Genomic DNA, 22,163 nt, shown 5'->3' with positions numbered 1-22,163 from the left:
TTTCAGGCATTCTAATTCATTGTAACCACTCCATTCACTGGGTGAGATTCCAGCTCGGGAAATACTATTCATCTGGAGAAGAGTTTGAATTTTTCTCTTCTCCTTTTCCGGCTTTCTCCAATACAGGTTGTGGTTTTGTCCCTATCCACATTTAAAGGGAAAGGCGCTTAGGAAAAGGCAAAATAGAGCGGACTTTGAGGCTGCATCTCTCGAACCCGTAAAGGGAGAGCGATAATGGATAAGGGGCGTGCAGATTCACTCCTTCCTTGCCCAATCAGGTGCACAGGAAGATGTCTTTTTACCAATAAAAATAAAGTTCGCTTTCCGGAGGCGGGAGGGTGAGCCTTGACTGCCAGTTCTCCAAAGCAACGATAGAGTAGAAGACAGAGAGTGATTAGAGGCAGGACCAACCCGGGAAAAGGGGCGGGATGGGGTGGGGGCAGCTCTGAGCGGCGGCCGGACTGGCCAGTGGAGTGCGAAAATCGCTGTTCCTGTTGTAGTGTTTTTCGCCAATCAGCAAGGTGAGGGAGTGGGCGGGGCGGGGAAGGGTGGTAAGAGCTCGCAGCACAGGCGAGCGCCCGTCGGGCTCGGGGGAGAGGGAGCAATCCGGTTAAAATCAGAAGCGGAGGGAGGTTTAACCACGGATCGGTTCCGATCGGATTATTCCTTAAAGGGGACGCGCCATTGTCAAGAGAACGGAGCCTGGGGCCCGAGGGCGGGGACCAGCGGCGCTTGAGGAGGCAGCTGCACCTGGACTGGGGACGGGTAGGTGTTGCTTGGGGGAAAGGCGCTTCATTTCACTTTCTCTTCCAGCCCCAGGGGCAGGCGCCGAGGTGCCCGCGGACCGGCGGCCCCAGCCCCGGCGGGAGACGAGGTCGCCGGCCCTCGCCTGGCTGTCCGATGGAAGCGGTGGGAGAGGCGGGCCAGGATGGCTGGCAGGCTGCTCCTCCCGAGCCAAGACTCATAACGGACACTAAGCTCAGCCCCCGTCTCAACCGAAAATCCGCCGGGTCCTCGGGGAGCGCCGCGCGCCCGGCTCCCCCGCGCGCCCGGCTCCCTTCGTGCGCGCCCCCTTCCCTTCGCGCGCCCGCCTCCCCTAGCGCGCGCCGCCTCCTCCTGGACTCCCGGAGCCGCGGGGCAGGGAGGAAGGCGGTGATGGCGAGGCGGAGGGAGGTCGGCGGCCACTGTTTCGCCGCCCTGGCCTTGAAGGGTGGACCGAGGAGCCAACTTGGGGCGGCAGCTGGCAGCCCCGGGCGGAAGGGGTGCTGGAGACCGGCGGAGCGCGCGGAATAGCCTGCCCGGCCCAGCATTGTCCCTCTTTTCCTTTGGTCTCTCCGCCCACTGCTGGCGGTAGTTGGGAGGGGTGCGGATGCGGACGCTGTGCCCGCGTCGCTACGGGTCGGCTGTGCACCCCCAGACCCAGAGCTTTCCGGAGCTGGAGTGGCCCAATCGACGCCGCAGACACCGCCCGAGGGCGGTTCGGGCCTGCTGAGTGTCTTTGCTGCTGTAAGCTCGCACCTTCGCCGGCTGAGCTCTTCTTGCAACTTTTCTTTGCGGATGGATGGAAGTTGTGGCTTCTGTGGGCAGGTTCTTTGGGCGTAAGCTAGTTTCCTGCGTCCTGGAGAGGCTGATTTCTAGGGAAAAATGGTTCTTGACTGCTGTCGATCTCCTTCCCATCCCAGTTTCATTCCTCAGCACTTAAAATCTTTTCTCTTGTGCATTTGCAATCATCTGGGAGCATTAAACTCTCTCAGATCACGATAACTTGGCAAAAAAAAAAAAAAAAAAAAAAAAAGAAAAAAAAAAAAAAAAAAGGCGGGGGTGGGGGTGTGATGGAGAGGTCAAGAGTTCCCTGTAGAGCCAAACTTGCCTTAACCTTTGAACTGTGGAAAGTATCACCCCGACTTACTTGAGGTTCTTTTAGAAGGAAAAGGAAAAAAGAAAACAGAAAACCAGGTTGCCAGGGTCTATGAGATTAGGAAGAAATAGACTTCGGATAGAAATAGTTTTCTAAAATGCAGTTCTGCCTAGCAGATATCTTCTATTAATTTCTTTTTCTTCTTACAAAAGGTAAAGTTAACTTCTACTATTGAACTCATAGGCATTATACGTAACACCAACTTTTACTATCAATAAAACAAGCATAAAAGGTGTTTTCATCTTGAGCATTAGTGCTATGCTGTACCTGTCGATACTTGCTAAAGAAATCATATTTAGAAACAGCACATTCCTTGTTAGAGACCTTATTTAGAAAAGGAATGTTTTCATAAGCATTCATTTTTGACAGTTTCTTGTACATACTTAGTAGAGCACTTGCATGTGCAAGTTACATTCCTATAAACAAAGTAGCAAAGTAGCAGTGGGTATGTTACTCTGTAGTCTTTTTTTGCTACTCATAAAAAATAACATTCCATCCAGTCTTTTCTTCCATTCTGAGTGATTTTTGTAAAATTACTTATGTAGAAGAGTGAATTTTGTCGGAACACCTGGCCCAGTGTTGTTATTTTTTTTAAAGCAATACTAACAGTTTCCCAAAGTGTTGATTAAAACACTATTTAGTAACTTTCTGAGTGATATGAAACATGACAAGTTAACAGACTCAGCAGTAACAAAGGAGAAACTACTTGGGAGAGAGGAAGGGAAAGAGAAACATCATGAGAATCAACATCAATCAACATTCATCCAGCTGCGGGCTGCCTCCTGCACGCCCCCTACTGGGATGGATCCCGAAACCCTGAGCATGTGTTGTGACCAGGAATCTGACCAGTGACCTCTTGGTGCCTGGGTCCATGCTCAACCACTGGGCCACACCAGCCAGGCGGCAGTATTATTATTATTATTATTTTTTTTTTTTTTACATTTTTTTTTTATTATTATTAGTTAAGGTATTACAAATGTGTCCTCATCCCCCCCATTAACCCCCAACCTCCCCCCCACACACACTCATGCTACCATCCCCCTGTTGTCCATGTCCATTGGTATGGCTTATATACATGTATACAAGTCCTTCGAGGCGGCAGTATTATTGACTATATTCCCTATGCTGTAGGAATCCTGATATTAACTGGTATTGTTACATCTAATATCCACCTCCAACCCCCACCCCTCTTAATCCTCGTCTGTTATAAGGACGGCAGGCAAGCTTGCGGGCACAATCTTCCTTTTCCCCATTACATGATAGAAAGTAGAAAATTAAAACATGTTTCCAAATTTCTATCTTGGTTTACTTACCAATTTATTTAAGTAGTACAGGAGAGAATTTCTGAACTTTTATAAAAGCACATATAACGAACACATTCAGAAAGAATTATCTTTGAAATATCTAGATTGTGTTTCCTGGAAAATATATTTTTCTTGTGAGCTTTTCACATTTTAAAAAACACATTGTCTTATGTATAGACATTACCAAGACATTTCTCGAGTTGTGAACTCTCTTGAGATCTTTGGTAACTAGGACTGCCTTCCATTTCTGTGCAAATTCACTGTGCCACCTAGCGCCTTCCTAGTACCCAGTAAATGTCTTAGGTCTTTGTGACAGAAAAAGATGATATTCTATACAGGTGGCTTGAAGTACTTTATTTTTTAATAAACACCTTTCTAAACAAGGTAAACCAGAGTACAGCAATTGGTTCAGTAACTGTGGGAAAATATATTAACTTCTTTGTTCTGTGTACGAAAATGTGATTTAATTGTTTATTGTTATAATATCTGTTCCACAGACATCTTTAGTGACAGTAATAGCTCATTGTCACAATTATTAGAACTAGGTTTAATCTGTCAACATCTGTTGAGCACCCATTTATTTAAGGAGTATTATGGGAAGATAAAGTAGAACTGGATGGCAGTCATTCCTCTCAAAGGTAGACAGTTTAATGGGAAGTTGCAAAATTAACATCCATAAGAAAAAGACTGTATCTCAGTGCAGTGACAAGTGCAGAGTAACCTCGACACAGGATTGATGCCAAAATGGTAAAGGAATAGCGCACTAATAGGAGAAACCTAGGTGGGGTTGGAAAGTTTTCATTGCTTTGTACAACAGATAGTCTCATCCTCCCACCCTCCCCGCCACCCTCTCCCCTTGGGTGACCATCAGCTTGTTTTCTACATCTGTGGGTCTGTTTTTGTTTGTTTTGTTTACTCATTCATTTTGTGTGTGCCTTTTAGATCCTACACGTGAGATAGATTTTATATATTTTTAAATAAATTTAAAAACGAAGTATGTTTGGGGGTCGGCTGGGTGTATGTTCTCTACTTGAACTATTTTTATCTGTAATAAATTAGGGGGGCAGAGCATGTGCTCTGTATTTCAACTATTGTTACCTCACCAAAGGGATCATCCCAGCTGAGATGTCATCTTGTCTGCAAGCTTTACTTCTGTTCTCCTAATCATAAGTGACTGCTCTTTCCTCTTGCTCCTGTAAAATACCCTTTTACAGCACAAGCCACGCTCTGACCTGTAGTATGGTTATGTGGGTATTTCTTCCTTAGGTTTTGGACTTTGGTAAAGACCATTTACAAAAGTTAGAGGCCCTCCCTTCCCACCCCACCTTCTTGCTGTTGCCTAAAGTACTTGAGCAGTTTTATTAGACCACTAGTATTCTATAAAAACCGTAAGCTGTATAGAAGTTCAAAAAAATTATATTTGGGGTTGGTGGTGAATGTATGTTTTGTTTAGAGGGAAAAAGATCTTTATTTTCCTTACCACCAAAGTATCACATGCTCATTGAAAAATATGAGTCTGAAAGAAATGTATATTTTATAAATTAAAAGTACTCCTGTAACACTGCTCTTATCACATAACCATTGGTAATGTTTTGGTGTTTATTCTTTGTTTTCCTCCCTTCTTTTTTTTTTTTTTTTTTTTAGATAGGACTGCCTTAAACTATCATATTTGACAATTTTAATTAGTAAGTTGTATTTACTGGGAATGGAAAAAGGTAATCAATTTTTATACACTTATTTATCCGGGCTCAGTAATTTTGTGTTGTTGTTTTTTTAAACTTTTCTTGAGTTATAAAGCTGCCACCAGTATGTTTGTATTCCAAAATAGACCTCATAATCATTTCAAAAATTGATCAAAACCTGTGTCCCCGAATAGTATCTGCCTTTACCCTAAAATACATTTTGAGTATATACTCTAAGCATACTCTTTTCCCATTTCTTGATTTTTCTCATCTCTAGAGAACATTAAACTTATTTTGAAACTGCAACAGGCACTTCTCCTGGTAGCCAAAGAAGGACCGTACAGAAGGCTTTACTCTACCAGGAAGTTGCTCATAAAAAGGGAGCTATAGTTTAGGCTGATGAACTAGGTGATAAGATTCTATTGTTCAAGTGCTTCATAAGGCTGGCCCAGAGGGGAAAAAAGGGTTTCCCAAAGGTTCCTAAACAGAAATCCACCTGCAAGCACAGCCAGGTGGCCAATTAGCTGATAAAATCTCCATTCATTCAGCACATTGTTGTTGAGAGTTTCACCTACTTGGTGCACCATGCCAGGCACTGAGCTCTAGACATTGAAGCTGAGGTTAAGTCTATGGAAGATGAGGATAAGTCTGTCTCCACCACAAGTTATGAGCTCCTCTGAGTAGGATCCTTAAATAGACATAATGTACGTGTGGATTCAAGGCAGGAAAGCAAAGTGCCAGCTTAGGTGAGTTAGTTACTCACTCTTGTTTATTGTTCTATGTAGCTTCTTCCAAAATGTCCTAGCAAACAAACCTGGTCTTCCCTAGGGGTGGATTGGGCTCCATGGAGCCTGTTACATTAAATGTATGAGCGCTAGATTTTTTTTTTTTTAACTCTCCTATTCCCATGATGTGGCAAAATATTTCTGGAATTCTACAAACATTGGTGTGTCTTTTTCCATGTACCCTTCAGGGATCATTCATTTCAAAGATGCCAATAGAGTATTAACACATTCTTTTAAACTTAAAATACTATAATAAATAGGTGCCTTTATCAATGTTATAAAAATAATTATTTTGAAAAATCACTTGTATTAAAATACAGTGTGAAATATTTTTAACTTTTACAAAATGGGCGCCCCTACCTCCCCCCATGCTTGTGGCTTGATCAGTGTATTTGTGGGTAAGGGACTGGATTGTTAAGAAAGGGACCTTGTGTGACTGTCAGTGATGGGATCACCGAGGCCAGGAAGACTAACAGACTGGTGTATCCTATGGAGTTTGACCATAATGCCCCAGTTAATGAATTTATCAAGATTTGTGAAGAGTCAGAGTTTTAAAATAACAGCTTTATTGAGAGATAATTTATGTACCATACAACTCATCTATTTAAAGTGTACAGTATTCAGTGGTTTTTAGTATATTCCAGAATTGTGCACCACCACCACAAACAGTTTTAGAACTTTTTCATCACCCCATCACATTCCCATCCTCCCTCCCTAGCCCGAGGCAAGCACTGATCTATATTCCATCTCTATACATTTGCCTGTTCTGGACATTTCATATACATGGAAAATTATATTTTAATGTGCCTTCCTGTATAAATTGGTCTCTCCCAATGTGTATTAACCCTAGGAGTGGAGAGGGTCTGTCATGATGTGTGTAGCGCCAACTATAAAAAGATTTTCTTTAAAAGGGAATTTATCTAAATCCTTACTCTACCTAAGCCCCGAGAGTAATGGGGAAAGAGGATCACCCCCACCCCCCCGCCCCGTGAATATCATAAGACTCATTTTGGTGACACTTCTTTATATTCATTTAATCATTTGGTGAGTCTCTTCAAGTAAACAATTTATGTCTCGAGTTCTGCATACTGGACTTAAATAAAGGACAGTACTTTAAAAGAAGTGGAAAGTACTTAGTAAGTTCTAATCGTTGCTGAATACAATGTGCTGTTTACTTATTGCTTCAAACTGTTGTGTTGTGCACTCACCATTTATTTGATCAAAAATCATGCTTCCTAGGTTGATCATGATGAACTTTCATGTGCCCTTGCACAATGCAGGTGACCTCGTAGGCACGTAAGTGCTTATTGATTGCCTGATTACTGTGACCATAGATATTTTCATCAGCTCTACTAGTCCTTATTCTTCATCTTGTAATAATAAGAGTAGCTAAATGTATTGAGTGCTTACTAAATAATGTGATAGGTACTTACATGTACTGTCTTTTAAGGTAAAATGATACAGTTTATTTTTGAGAATTTCCTGTAATTATCTCCATGGATAATTTTACAGGCTTCTGATCATTTCTTTGTCTTTTTAAGATTATTTTGAATGGCCATTTTCTATCAAACCTGAGCCACCGCTTTCTCCAAATCTCCAGGAACTGTCAACATATGGTTTTTCACCAACTACATCCTGCTGTTGGGTGATAGCAATTGTAAGACCTATCTCTGTTTCAGAGCATCCATACCTCAGAGAGGTTAAAGTGGTGTCTGGGACTTGAGGAAGGGATATCAGGTTTTTTTTACTGACTGCAATGGAGCGTCATTTTTTAGGTCATAAAATATTTGATTGTAGCCCTGGCCTGTGTGGTTCAGTTGGTTGGACATTTTCCCATGCATCGAGGGGTTGCCGGTTCATTCCTGGTCAGGGCACATGACCCGATTGCCGGCTCCATCCCCTGGTAGGGGATGTGTAGGAGGCAGCCGGTCGATGTTTCTCTCTCTCACTGATATTTATCTCTCTCTTCTATTTTTTGGTATGTCTCTATTTCATGCGAATATTTAGATGTGATATAATTTAGTTCAATGCTGAAGAACGCTGGAAAGGTAATTTAAATGCCGTTTTCGGTTTTGTTCTCCATTAAAATATTGAAGATGGATTATGCTCTCTATTATACTGGTAAAAAAGAATAGCTTTGGTGGTTCGATTTATGTGTCTTTGCAGAAGACCTCCAGACATTAGTCTTCTCAGTCAGCAATATACAGACCACCATTTGTTGGTGAAACCATTTTGCTGGGGTCCAACCCCAGCAGGTCCAGGGGTCCCCAAAGGTGTGGACGGAGTCGGCGAAGAAGGAATGACACGGAGACAGTGTTCAGTTGATCAGCAGCCTAGCCAGGATCTCTAGCCAGGATCTCCAGCCAGGTTCTGTGTCCATGTTCTCTTGCTAGGTTCTCCAGCCAGGTTCTCCAGCCAAGTTCTGCTCTGGATCTCCAGCGAAGTTCTGGTTAGTATCTCCAGCCAGGTTCTGTGTCCATGTTCTCTTGCTAGGTTCTCCAGGTTCTCCAGCCAGGTTCTGTCCAGGTTCTCCAACCAGGTTCGGTCACCAGGTTCTAGTCAGGTTCTCTTGCCAATTTCTATAGTCAGGTTCAGTCCAGGATCTTTTGCCATGTTCTCCCCAGCGAAGTTCTTCTGTCTCTAGAGAATGTTCTGTGTAGGTTCTGTGCCTCCTGGTTCTGTCTTCTGAGTTCTGTGTTGTTACATCTGTATTTATACCAGTTGATTCCAATCCTATCAATCTCTATTACAAAGGTTAGGGTGTTTCTTATGTAGCTTAAGCATGATCGTTCGTAGTTAAAGTGATTAATTACCCGCCTGGCACTTAGTTAAGAGGTTTTATTCCCTCCCTAACTTCAGGGGAAAATCCCTACCTGGGGAAACAACCTTTCTCAGAGACTTTGGTTAAAACACATAGTGCCAAGAAGGTGAGCAAACATATTAAGAACAGTATGCCATATATGCCAGGTCCCTTGAAACAGCAAGCATGGACCGGCTCCCGGCACCATTTCTTTCTAAATCATGTCTGGTTTTTAGGGTTGACTTGCTTATTCCTTTACTGTTAGCTGTATCTCTCTCTTTTTTTTAAAATATACTTTTTAATTGATTTCAGAGAAAAGGGGAGGAATAGAGAGATAGAAACATCAATGATGAGAGAAAAACATCATGGATTGGCTGCCTCCTGCATGCCCCCTACTGGGGATCGAGCCCGCAACCAGGCCTGTGCCCTGACGGGCAATCAAACTGTGACCTCCTGGGTTCATAGGTTGATGCTCAACCACTGAGCCACACCAGCTGGGCAGTTGTATCTCTTTGTTTGCTTTCATCACACCTGTCTGTGGAGGTTTCCTTGCCTTTCTAATTTAATATTTTTAGTGTGCTGTGAGACTAGCACCCATAACTACACTTGTTGAATGAATGGTGGGTAAAAATGATAGAAGGCTCTGTGGGGATCCAAGGGCTGTCATGTGCATGGAGCATTAGTGCTAGGTCCTTGTTATATGGGCTTTTACTGCTTAGAGGACTCTTGCCTCTTTCCTGGTTTTGGACTATGTTTCTGATAAGTAATATTCTGGATAGCAGAAGGTGCTGTAACAGGGTGGGGTAGATGTCTAATTTCCCACATAATGGTCCTCTTAATTCAGTCTTAAGTCTAACTCAAGTGGATGGAGAATAATTCTTTTTCGCATGCCTTGATATTCTACTTCTTGGGAGACCCTTCACAACCCCAAGTTTGTACACTAGGATACTTGCTGTAACATAGAACCTAATATAATGAATGCCATGAGCAGAAACTAGAGGCCTTAAAGAACTGTGAGGATGCATGTAAAATGCCACATGTGCCTGTCACCTAGATATTTATATTTAAACTGGATCTTTTGGCAATTAACTTATTTTCTCTGAGGTAGAGTTATCGTCATAGATGCCCTTTTCTATGTTTGTGTTGACAACTTAGACTTCTATGTCTTGTATTTAATATTCCTGGCAGTACTGAACCCTTACTATACTTTAAGTAAATACTGGTTAGGGTTTTACTTGTAGATTTCTTTATCTGTTGGAATTCATAGAGTCATGTTTTTAGAGCGGGGTGGCCTTGGGAATAATATGCTGCAGCTCTTACATTTTGTAGCTAAGAAATGAGATTGTGACTTGTTTGAACTGTGGACAGAATTGAGTTTTGTTTTGTTTTTTATTCATAGACCAGTGTTTTTCCTGTTCTAGCATATACTAATACTTACCCAAGTAAAAAGTTTAAGGGATAGATAGAATCTTAGACTTTTGTAGCCTCTATAACAGAGGTCTGCAGACATTTATGTTATACCCAGAAGTATAAAAAATTGTGTCTACATTTCTAATATGTGTAAGTTTGTTGTAAACTATATACTACATATTATGTTCATAAGAAGAAATGAACAAAAATGAGATAGATGAAAAACATTTTAGAATGCATTATTTCCATGCTTTTGATTCCACTTAAAATATTAGTGATTTTTAAGACAAGTATGATTGAATGTCATTGCTTAAATAACTTTTTATTTTGAAATAATTATATACTCGTGGGAAGTTGCAAAAATAGTACAGGGAGTCCTGTGTAACCTTCATTCAGCACCCCCTAGTTTTAATATTTTACATAACATAACATTTAACATAACGTAACATTAAACCAGGAGACTGACATTGGTACAGTACTCGTCAGTAGCTATATTCAGATTTCATGGTTTTTAATGCACTCATTCGTGTGTGTGTGTGTGGTTCTATGCAATGTGATAACATTTCATGAGTGGATTCATTTAACCACTACCACAATCAAGATATAGTACTGTTCTACCACTGCCAAGAAACATCCTTGTGTAGCTCAAGGTCACCTCCTTTCCCACCCTCCTCATCCTTATTTCCTGGCAACCACTAATTTCTTTTCATCTCTATAACTGTATCATTTTGAGAATGTTACATAAATAGAATCCTTCTGTATGTAAACTTTTGAGTCACTCAGCACATGCCCTAGAAAACCATCTGAGTTGTCATATATATCAGTAGTTCATTTCTTTTTATTGCTGAGCAGTGTTCATTGTATGGATGTACCACAGCACACAGTTTAACTATTCACCTGTAGGAGTTTCCAGTTTGGGGCTATTATGAATAAAGTCATACAGGTTTTTGTGAACAAAAGTTTTCCTTTCTCTCGGATAAATTTCCAAGAGTGCAGTTGCTGGGTTGTAGCGTAAGCATGTTTAGTTTTATAAGAAACTGCCAGACTGTTTTCCAGAGTGGCTGTATATTCCCACTGGCAATGTATGAAAGATCCAGTTTCTCCATATGCTTGCCAGAATGTGATATTTTCACTATTTAAAAAATTTTAGTCCTTCAAATAGTTGTGTAGTGATATCTCATTGTGTTTTTAGTTTGCTTTTTCTTAATGGGCAAACCTATTGTCTTCCTACTGAGCAAATTGGATTGTTTTTCATAGTTGAGTTTTGAGAGTTCTTTATATATCCTAGATAAAAGTCCTTGTCTGATAGATGGTAGGCAAAAAAATTTTTTTTTTCCATCTGTGGCTTGTAAATCTGGACTTTTATAGAGCAAAAAAGTTTTAAGTTTTCATGCACCACATTTAATAATTTTTTTCTTGGATGAATTCTTGTTTTGGTGTCATGTCTATGGACTCTCCACCTAGTCCTAGGTCTCAAAGATTTTTTCCTAAAAGTTTTATAATTTTACATTTTACAGGATAATCACTTGCTTACCTTACAATTTTTGATAAAACCTTAGTATTGGTAACTTGCTTACCATTTTCTTATTGCTTGCTTATATTTTGCTTTACTAATATTATCCTAATATATAAAAAGCCAAGGGCCGTCACGACCTAAATGAACAGGCGGAGGACTGAACAGCAGGCTGCGTGGGGCGACCAGGCCAAGCAGGGGGGTTAGTGAGGGACGACCAAATGACTGAACAGCAGGCTGTGTGGGGCGACCAGGCTGGCAGGGGGGGCAGTTGGGGGTGACCAGGCCGGTGGGGGGGGGGACAGTAAGCGGTGACCAGGCTGGCAGGGGGGGCAGTTGGGAGTGATCAGGCCGGCAGCAGAGATGGTTAGGGGTGATCAGGCTGGTGGTGGGGGGTGGGGGTGTCGGGCAGTTAGGGGCAATCAGGCAGGAAGGCAGGTGAGCAGTTAGGAGCCAGCGGTCCCGGATTGTGAGAGGGATGTCCGACTGCCGGTTCAGCAGTCGGACATCCCCTGAGGGGTCCCAGATTGGAGAGAGTGCAGGCTGGGCTGAGGGGACCCCCCCCCCTTCACGAATTTTGTGTACCGGGCTTCTAGTGTTTAATATATTGTTTAATAGGTCTTTTTGGGGGGTAAAAATCTTTTCAAAATTCATTGGTGGGTGATAATAGTTCTAATGAGATCTTCCAGTATACTTAATTGGGCCCATGTAAGCTGCGGGATGTTGCCATATGCGGAACGTGAACAAACAAGGGAGGGCATCACAAATGGCCCCTCCAAGGTGTGAAACTGCCCCCTTTCCTTTAGGAGACACTGTGTGTGTGCATTCACTTCACAAACAGGAACCCTTCCAAGTATTGTAAGGTAGGCGAGGCTTAATACAGGGCATTGTAATTGTTACAGGGCCCAGCAGCAGGTTTTAGGGTGCGGTCCCCACAAGGGGAGCTGGAATCCAGAGTTTGTGCCGCATCTGCTGCACTCGCCTCCAGATGCCTGGAAGCTGCCGGATGGACGGAGCCATAGCTTCAGCCCAGGGTTAGGAAGTCCCACCCAGGAGCCTCTGCTGCCACTGCCCCTGCCACGCAATTCTCGTCACCCCAGAAGCCGGAGAGTGGACGTTGGAATGATGCTGTGGAGAGATCTTGTGTTTCGACAACAACCATGGTTGACCCCCAAACCACCAAAATTTTGCTTTTCAAATTGCCCACAGGTGAACGGAGGTCAAGTGAGCCAATGTGTCACATTCCGCATACGTCACACAAACGCCACGAGGCTGCAAGTTGCCTGACACAGGACCAAGAGGGTGGTGTGGTCAGCCTCGCATATGGAATATCAGTAAAGCTCAAATTTAAGATAACACATATGAATAATCTAGTATTTCCGCCCCATTGGCTTGATCACCCTGCCTCTGAAGGATGCATGTACTCCACTCTGAACATAATTTATTTTGAATGATTAAGTAATGGGAGCATAGTAGGCCTGGTATGATCTTCCCCCCCCACCCCACCCCCAAATATTTAAAATGTATCTTTTATCTTCCAGTTTCTGAAACCATATACTTTCCTTTATAAATATATAAAAGTATAAAATGTCACGGTTTTGGGAAACACTCATTAAATTCAGTCGACGTTATTCTTCCCTTACAGTTGGGACGGGAGTCTTCTAACACCTGCTTTCCCCAGCTTTCCCGGGAGAATGATGTAAACAAGGTGGGCTTTCTCCTAGAACTGGGCTTTGGTGCCAGAGGCTCTACAGCCAGCAGTCATCACTCCTTTGCTATCCACTTGTCAGAAATAATTAAAGTTTGTTGTGTTTTATTGCATACTTTGGATTTTATTCCTGGGTGTAGCAAATTTTGGCACAAACCCCAAAATGAGACATACAGCTATTCTTGCAAAGACTGGTTTTATATGATCTGTGTTGGGAATTGATTTAAAATTCAATAAAATAAGTTGTGTGGAAACCTTTAAGTATATGCTCACGTGCATTTTTCTAGTGAGAGGTCTGTAGCTTCGTCAGATTCTCAAAGCAGAGGCCATAATCCAGGAAATTAAAAATGGCTGCTCTAGAGGTGTAAGTTCAATCACGAAACTTGCCAACCACTTAACACCAAGGCTTCTGCTGTTTTCACAGCCCCCTTCCCCGATATCCATTCTGTATCTCCAACCTTTTTCAGGACATAAAAAGACAATTATTGTTACCCAAGTGTTTAGGGAAGAGTCAAGGAACATCATAGATCATTATTATATGAGAAGGGATACCTGGAAATCAATTATATTGCTCCAGCAATCATTGAAAAAGGTATGTTCCCTTAGCATTGATGGGATCCTGAGAAATAATGAGCTATATGTTGATCTGAGTGCTAGAAATAGTTTCAAATATGTACAATTTAGGAAGAAATCTACTAATTTAAATTCTGTAATCATCCAAAATTGGTAAGAGGATTCAGAGATACATAAATGCACTGGATTTTCACATCTAGTATGTCACCTTTTCACATGAGTTTAGCCTTGTTTCTTTTTAAAAAATATATATTTTTTTTATTGATTTCAGAGAGGAAAGGAGAGGGAGAGATAGAAACATCCGTGATGAGGAAGAATCATTGATCAGCTGCCTCTTGCAGGCCCCCTACTGAGGATTGAGCCTGCAACCCAGGGAATCGAATCATGACCTCCTGGTTTATAGGTTGATGTTCTACCACTGAGCACACTGGCCGGGCTAGCCTTGTTTCTTAACATATGCTCTCTTCTTATACACCAAAGCCTAAATGGAATGTAGCATGGAGAGTAGAGATTTAAAAACCTTTCTTTAAACAGAATCATGCCCAGAGATCTCAGAAAGTAATGAGAGGAGAGATGGTTTTGGTTGAATTAGGTGGCAAGAAAAGCCTTATTTTGTTTTACAGTTTTCTTCAAAACACACATGCGCGCGCACATACACACACACACACACACACACACACGTACGTACATGTGCACATGCACACAGATGCACAAAGGGCTTAGAAATAGGCCAGTGCAGGCTGTGCTGTCTGAATCCTGGTTGACTGGTTCAGTTCCACAAGCACTTAGGCTCCTGTAAGTCTGGCAGTCTGGATTACGTTACTTAAAATCTCTGGAGGTGCCATGGGTAGCCTCAGAGTCCTCATGTTTAAAATAAGTAAAAGATGATTTCCCTCATGGGATTGCAAGGATTAAATAAAAAGAGCTAAGAAAGTGAAACATAAGATAGTGTTTGTGGCAGGCAGAATGATGGCCTCCCCAAAGGTATCCACAGCTTAATCCACGGAACCTGTGCATCCTGTGTCACACAGCAAGCGTGTGGTTGCAGGTGGAATTAAGATGGCTAATCAGCTGACTTTAAAACAGGGAGAGAAGCCTGGGTTACCCCCTGGGCCTAATGTAACCACAAGGGTCTTTAAAAGAAGAACCAGGCGGGAGGGTCAGGACCAGAGAGAGAGATGATTGGCCTCATGAGAAGGAATGGACCAGTTGCTGGCTTTGGAGACAGGACGGGCCCTGAGCCAGGAAATGTGGGCAGCCTCTGTAAGCCCATAAAGGCAAGAAAAGGGATTCTCCGTAGCGCTTCCAGAAAGGAATGCAGGTCTGCCGACACTTTGATTTTATCCCGGTGAGAACTGTGTTGGACTTTGACTTCCAGTACTGTAAGATGATAAATTTGTGTTGTGTTGTGCCACGAAGTTTGTGGTAGTTTGTCACCAGGGCAACAGGAAACGGATCCAGTACTTTCTGAACACCTGTGGGAAGCTAAACAAGCATTCTCTTTCTCTGTTAACACAACCTGCTGTTTCTAACCCCTGTCTACTCTGTACCTCGCTTTCCCCTTTCAGAAAGAAAGATGTCCTTTCCTGGTCGCTTCACGTGAGCCCCTAATCGTACTCTCCCCACATTTTCCTTCACCTTCCGTTTCTTCATTTCTTTCCTGCCTCTCTGCCGACTACCTGGACACCTGCACAGGCTGCCTCATCCTGGGGAATCCTGCTTTCCCGTTGAGTTACCACGCCAGGATCGCCCTGAAGAAACAGAGGATCCCACAGTGTCTTTAGATTTATTAGATAATTTTCACTTTAAATTCTTTATAGGTTTATAAATATTATGTGAAATTACATGAATTAGCTTTTTATAAGCACTAGACCAGCCGTGGACAAACTACAGCCCGCGGGCTGGATCCGGCCCGTTTGAAATGAATAAAACTAAAAAAAAAAAAAAAAAAGACCATACCCTTTTATGTAATGATGTTTACTTTGAATTTATATTAGTTCACACAAACACTCCATCCATGCTTTTGTTCCGGCCCTCCGGTCCAGTTTAAGAACCCGTTGTGGCCCTCGAGTCAGAAAGTTTGTCCACCCCTGCACTAGACTGTTGGTTGTGATGAAGTTAGAAAAGAATGAGAGCGTCTCTCCTCCACAGGATTCCGCTGCAGACAATAAGAAAATTACCAGCTAACAAGTAGTAAATACAAGCATCAGATGACTGGGTGTCAAAGCGAGTAGCAGGCAGAGAGACTTTTAAACTGAACAACCTGTGAAGGCTTTGTAGGAGAGATTTTTGGACTAGGAATAGGTTCTTAAAGGAATTAGGGAAATGGGTTTCAATAAAATAATTTGTTATTAGAATAGAACACAAAACTTCTTAAAGTTTACTAGTTTAATTATTTTTTTTTCCTATTGAACTTTATATGGTTGAGAGACTTGTAGAATTTTAAAAACCTTTTAATTAACAGTAAATTGACAACACATTTGTCTTGGTGATCTGAAATATAACACGTGAGATATCTATTCCCTGTTTTGCCTTGCGTGCTACATATTTTTTCATTGTATTGTACTTTAATGTTGCTAAGATCTCAAACTATGATTTGAAACCTAGTATAATCTAATCTGAGTTCATTATTTTATGTGCTAAAACATTGATTATGATTACAATTTTAAAGGAAAGTATTACATGGCCTCAGTAATGACAATGTTAGGCTAACCCTACTTCTTTTTAGATATGATTATTAGGCTGGGTTAAGATAATTCAAAAGATACAGTGTAACTGGATTTTAGCCACATATTTTATAACAGTTTTCTCTGGTAACAATGGGGAAAATGTGGGCTGATGACCATAAAATTAGGTGAAAATATGATTGGTTGAGTAGCACCTCCAAAAAATAATGAAAAATGAATTGATGACAACTGGAGAAAAATTTCTAGTCAGATACTGAAGGTCACTGTCCATATTTTTGTAATGATGTGAAAGAAAACATTGATAGTATGCTTATCAAGTTTTTGGATGAAATGAAAAATTAAGGTTAACTTTTGAAAATAATATCTCTGACTGAAATGGTGGGCCAAGGCTAACATGATAACTTAATGGAGTTTGGGTGTATGGGGTTCAGAAAACAGCTGTGTAATTATAGGGCGATGTGGTTGAATCCAAACAACCTAGGTATTTTAATTACTCTAATAAACTCAGTCTATAATAATAAAAGCATAATATGCTAATTAGACTGGACATCCTTCCGGACGACCTTCTGGATGAAGCCAAAGCTGGGGCTGTGAGGGAAGCCTGGGTCCTGGATGCCTCCCGGCAGCTGGAGGGAGGCAGGTGCCAGCAGCTGGGAGAAGGAAGGCCTACTCTTGCGTGAATTTCATGCATCGGGCCTCTATGTAATGTGGCTACCAGAAAGTCTTTATAGAATCACAGTCTGGAGTAATAGGAGGAGGAGCTTCAGAAGAGGAAAGGTGTTAGTCTTTACTTCTTTCTGCACCTGCTAGACTGCATCTGGGGTACTGGGTTACGTTCTGGATGTCAAATTTGAAAATGAGTCAGGAAACAAAATAGGTATTAGTAAGGATGTGGAGAAATTAGAATCCTTATATAAGTTGCTGGTAGGAATGTGGAGTGATGCTACTGCTGTGGAAAACATTTTGGCGGGTCCTCAAACAGTTAAACCTAGAATTACAATATGACCCAAACATTCCACATTTATGTATGTACCCAAAAGAATTGAAAACAGGTATTCAAACAAATACTTGTACATGAATATTCACAGCAGTTTTACATTAGCCAAATTACATAGCAGTTTACATTAGCCAAAAGGTAGAAATAGCACAAATGTACATCAACTGATGAATGGATAACCAAAAGCTGGTATTATATCCAGACATAAAAATGAACGAAGTACTGATAAATGCTACAAAGTGTGTGAACCTCAAAAACATGATGCTAAATGAAGGAAGCTGAACACAAAGGATCACATATTGTATGATTTCGTTATAGGAAATATTCAGGTCAGGTAAATCCATGGAGACGTGAATCCGATTAGTGACTGCCAGGGGCATGGGGAAGGGGGAGTGACTGCTTAACAGGTCCAGGTTTCCTTTTGGGGTGCTGAAAATGCTTTGGGACTATAGAGATGTTGGTTGCAAATCATTAGGAATATACTAACCTGTACACTTTAAAATGGTTAATTTTTGTATTATGTGGATTTTATCTAAATTGAGAAAGCATCAGTACATACAAGTCAGTTGACTAGCATCGGGGGTCCAGAAATAAACCCTATGATATATATATATTTTTTACATAGGTGATAAGATAGTACAACAGGGAAAATATAGTCTTGTCAGCCAGTGGTGCTGAGACAACTGGAGATCCACATGTAAAAGAAGGAATTTGAAGCCCTCCTCCCACAATCCACAAAAATTAACTAAAAATAGATCATAGACCTAAATGTCATAGCTAAAATGATAACATTCTTGGAAGAAAATAAGAGTCAATCTTACTACCCTGGGTTAGGCAAAGCCTTCTTAGATATACTCCTAAAGGCACAAGCACCAAAATATAAAATAGATAAATTGGACTTCATCCATAGTCCAATTTTGTGCCTCAAAGGACACCAGGGAGAAAGTGAAAAAGCAACCCATGAAAATGGGAGAATATATTTGTAAATTGTATCTAATAAGGGATGTTTATCTAGGATATACAGGGTTTGGCAAAAGTAGGTTTACGGTTGTTAGAATGGAAAATCATACAATAATTTAAAAATAATACAAAAATAAACTCTGGTTCTAGCTGGTATGCTAAGTGGTTAGAGCACTGCCCAGTGTATGGAAGGGTCACGGGTTCGATTCTGGGTTAAGGTCAAGTACCTGGGTTGTAGGTTCAATCATGGGGCACATGAGGGAGGCAACCCGTAGATGTGTCTCTCACATTGATGTTTCTTCCCTCCCTTCTCTCTCTCTCTCTCTCCTTTCACCCCCTCCCTTCCTTCCAATCTTTTTTTTTTTTTTTTTAAAAAGGAAAAAATATTCTCGGGTGAGAATTACCAAAACACACACACACACACACACACACACACACACACACACACACAGCAACAGAAATAAGGTCTGTAAACCTACTTTTGCCCCACCCTGTATAAAGAACTCTTACAACTCAAAAAGACAAATAGCCTAATTAAAATGATGAATAAACGGGTGAATTTCATGGTATGTGAGTTATACCTCATGAAAACTTAAAAACGAGTCAAGTGGAATCTGTTCAGAGGAGGTTTTTTCGTTTTACAGGACTTAGAATTGGAATCCTAGCCTTTTTGCTGCGTCTCTTTTCCCTTTCACCTTCCCCCACTGCCCCTCTCGACTTCTGTCGGCTGTACCCTTTATACTGAGCCGGTTGAAAACCGTTGCATTCTGTTCGGTAGCCTTACTGAAGTCTTTGGTGCTTTGTTTTGATGTCGTCCCTGTGCTTTTTGATTATCGTGCACATATGCCTTGCAGAGTGGAGTCGGGAGTTACGGTGACATTTCCTTCCGCACACCCGTGTCGGGGCGCCACGCCAATCGAAGGGTGATGTTCCTGGTATGAAAGACAAATGAGGGCTCTTTTCCTGTCATCCATCAGTTGCTCAAAGTCATGTCCTACATATATTATTCACATTTGAACCATGACTTCCTTGAATAGCTCTTTGGTTGTTCCTGGTGTATTATTTTGATTGTCTTTGGCAGCATTTTACAGACTGTCCAGCCGCAGGTGACACACGTGATTGTCCTGAGCTTTCTCTTGTGGCCAGTGGCTGCTGAGCTCCAAGCATCCTTCTCTTCCTGCGGGGAGAAGGGGATAGAATGGGTGGCTGCTGCTTTTTTTTTCATCTTTCTCGTTTTAAAACGTGTGTGAAAATTTTTAAAACTTATAAAAAAAAAAACTTGTGAGAAACCTTATCTAAATTTCACCTAGACTCATTAGTGATAAACATTTTGCTATGTTTGTCTTCTCCTTTCTTTATCTTTGGCTACGTTTCTAGATCTATACTTAATACTTTTATTTTGGTGAACCTTTCGAGAGGAAGTTGCAGGGATCATGAGTTTTTAACTGTAACAATTTCCCCACATATCACCTAAGAAAAGGACTCTCTCGTGATCACGGAGCAATGATTAAGTTCAGGAAATTAGTTGCCACAGGTTGAGTTCTTTGGGAAGCAGATGCTGAACCAGAATTAGGATTGCGTGAAACTAAAAGAAAGAGGCAGACCTGGGCAGGTGGGGCTGTCGGTTGTGGTGACACCTGTCCGCCAGCACAAGGAGCAGATCTGGCGCCCAGCTGGTCATTTGAGGAGTTCTGTGCTGGGCGGAAACGGCTTCTCCTGTACTTTGCCTTTCTCGGTTAGGTGCTGGGAGCTATCCAGAGAATAGCGAAACCCTCTTTTGAAAGCAGAAGTCAACTCCGATGAAGCTAACTGCTTAGCCATCCTCTTCACACCTGGCAGTGAGTCTTTTGGATGTGAGTGGTGCATCTCTATGTCTCCCACAATACCAGTATCTAATATACAGTCCATATTCAAGTTCATCAGTTGCCCAGTAACTCCCTACAAAAGACACCTCTCTCTCTCTCTCTCTCTCTCTCTCTCTCTCTCTCTCTCTCTCTCTCTCTCTCTCTCGGAGGAAAATCTTCAAAGAGCTCCCCAAATGACTTTACTGTGTCTCTTTGGCCTGAACTGAATTGCTTGTCCCCAGCGGGACAGGAGCAGCTGCCCAGGCCATTGGCTGGCAAAGGAGAATGGGATTTCCAGGCTTAGTGTCCACCTGTGGTGATTCACCCCGTGGGCCTGGGAATGGGCTTCTTCTCTCATCATACGCTTCTCACCTGATAACCTTAGAACGAAAGAAAAAAAATTAGGTTCCTCTAGCAATAAGGGAGGGAAGCTGTGGGCAGCATTCTGCTGGAGTTTTCTGTTACATATCTTTTCTCTACTGAGAGAGAAACATCACGTTCCTGTCATGAAGCCAGCTTTTCAGTTATTCTGCCTTTTGAACAGAACCCGTTCCTTTCTTCCTTTCATGGAGCTCACTAATTTTCTGTTGTAATAGGATGAGTTATTGTCTAGTCCTGCCGCGCAGCTGCCATCCGGGGAGTCCTTTTTCATTTCACTCTTGGATCGCTTCCACTGCCTCTTGTGTTCTCACATCTACTCTATTAGGTTTCCATACTCGTTTGCTAGAGATCCTCCAGGAATATGTCCTCATATGTCTGATAATGTCTCTATTCTACCTTTTCACTTGATTGAGCATTTGGATATAAGAGTCTAAGACAAAATCCTTTCACTCTGGAAAAAATTTTGAGACTGTTCTGCTACACTTGAGTGTTTTCTGGTGTTAGTCAGATTCTCCCTGTTTTTTTCCCCCTCAAATCACTCAGAATCTTTCGGTTGTTGTGAAATTTCACAGGATTTGTCTAGATGTCTCATCTTCATGGAACAGAGTGTAGGTCGCTTCCGTGCCTTTATCTCCTGGCCCCTGTCTTACTTTGTACCTGGACTTTATTACTGATCACACTTCTCTTACTCTGGTGATTTTTAACATGGATAATGGATGGCTCACCCAGTACCTCTGACAGACACTGCACCTGTTAGTCATCCCTCTCTTTTCTGGCTAGTAGGAGCCCACTTTGGTTCAGGTTACGTAGTGCTCATCCAGCCCAAAGCCAGCGATTTGTGAATGGTGCTGGGCCTAATGTCATTTGTGTTTTTCCCATTCCTCTTGCCAGTGATTGGTTTAGGCATAGTGACTCATGAGGGAAGTCTGCTGGGACTCAGGTTTTCTTCCATTTGTGAAGCTATATCTTCTCTTTTGGATGTTGTCATGTGAGCTCATGACTCTCGGAGTTGCTGCGACCATCTTGGGTCATTGAGGAGAGAGTGAGATGATGAATGACCTTCAGCTCAGAATTATCTAAAATTGAACTCCCGATAGTCTTCCCTCCCCCCAATTTTTCACTCCATCTTTCCAGTTGCAAAGGCCAGAAATCTTGGCATTATCCCTAACTTTACTCTTTCTGTCACATCCCACATTCTGCTTATTGGGAGATTGTGTGAGCTCCCCTTCAAATTGTATTTATAATCTGACTATTTTTTTTTTTTCCTATTTATACCATGACCATCCTTGTCTAAGCCACTACCATTTCTTGCCTGGGTTATGCAATAGAGCAGTGCCTACCCAGGAATTTTCTTAGTGCTCAACTAGACAGACCAGGATTGCTCTAGGCCACATTACACATCAGATTCACTTGAGGATATGGGACAGGAACCACAGCTCACCAGCAGGGAAGCATCATGTGTTCTCCTTGGTGAGGGTCCTTGCAGCAGTCCACAGAGAGAAGAGCAGAACTGTTCTCTGTGTCTCTCCTCTCTTTCCAGGTGAAGCTTAGGTGTGAGTATGGAGGCTAACGAGTGGATATGCAGCCAACCTGGCTTACGG

The 22,163-nt window shown here is 42.0% G+C and overlaps 1 protein-coding gene across 1 annotated transcript in view; it reads left to right on the top strand.

The window, feature by feature from the left end:
• Nucleotides 1-566: 566 nt before the first annotated feature.
• FRYL (FRY like transcription coactivator) overlaps nucleotides 567-22,163 on the top strand; it is a 246,965-nt gene continuing 225,368 nt past the window's right edge. The window contains exon 1 of the mRNA XM_036333414.1: nucleotides 567-765. The gene's annotated coding sequence lies outside the window, so the exon portion shown is untranslated. The remainder of the gene's footprint in view (nucleotides 766-22,163) is intronic.

This window comes from Myotis myotis, unplaced genomic scaffold (assembly GCF_014108235.1).
Source record: "Myotis myotis isolate mMyoMyo1 unplaced genomic scaffold, mMyoMyo1.p scaffold_m19_p_1, whole genome shotgun sequence".
Lineage (NCBI taxonomy): Eukaryota > Metazoa > Chordata > Mammalia > Chiroptera > Vespertilionidae > Myotis > Myotis myotis.
Note: the sequence above shows the minus strand (reverse complement) of the source record. Positions and strands in the feature narration are given on the sequence as shown.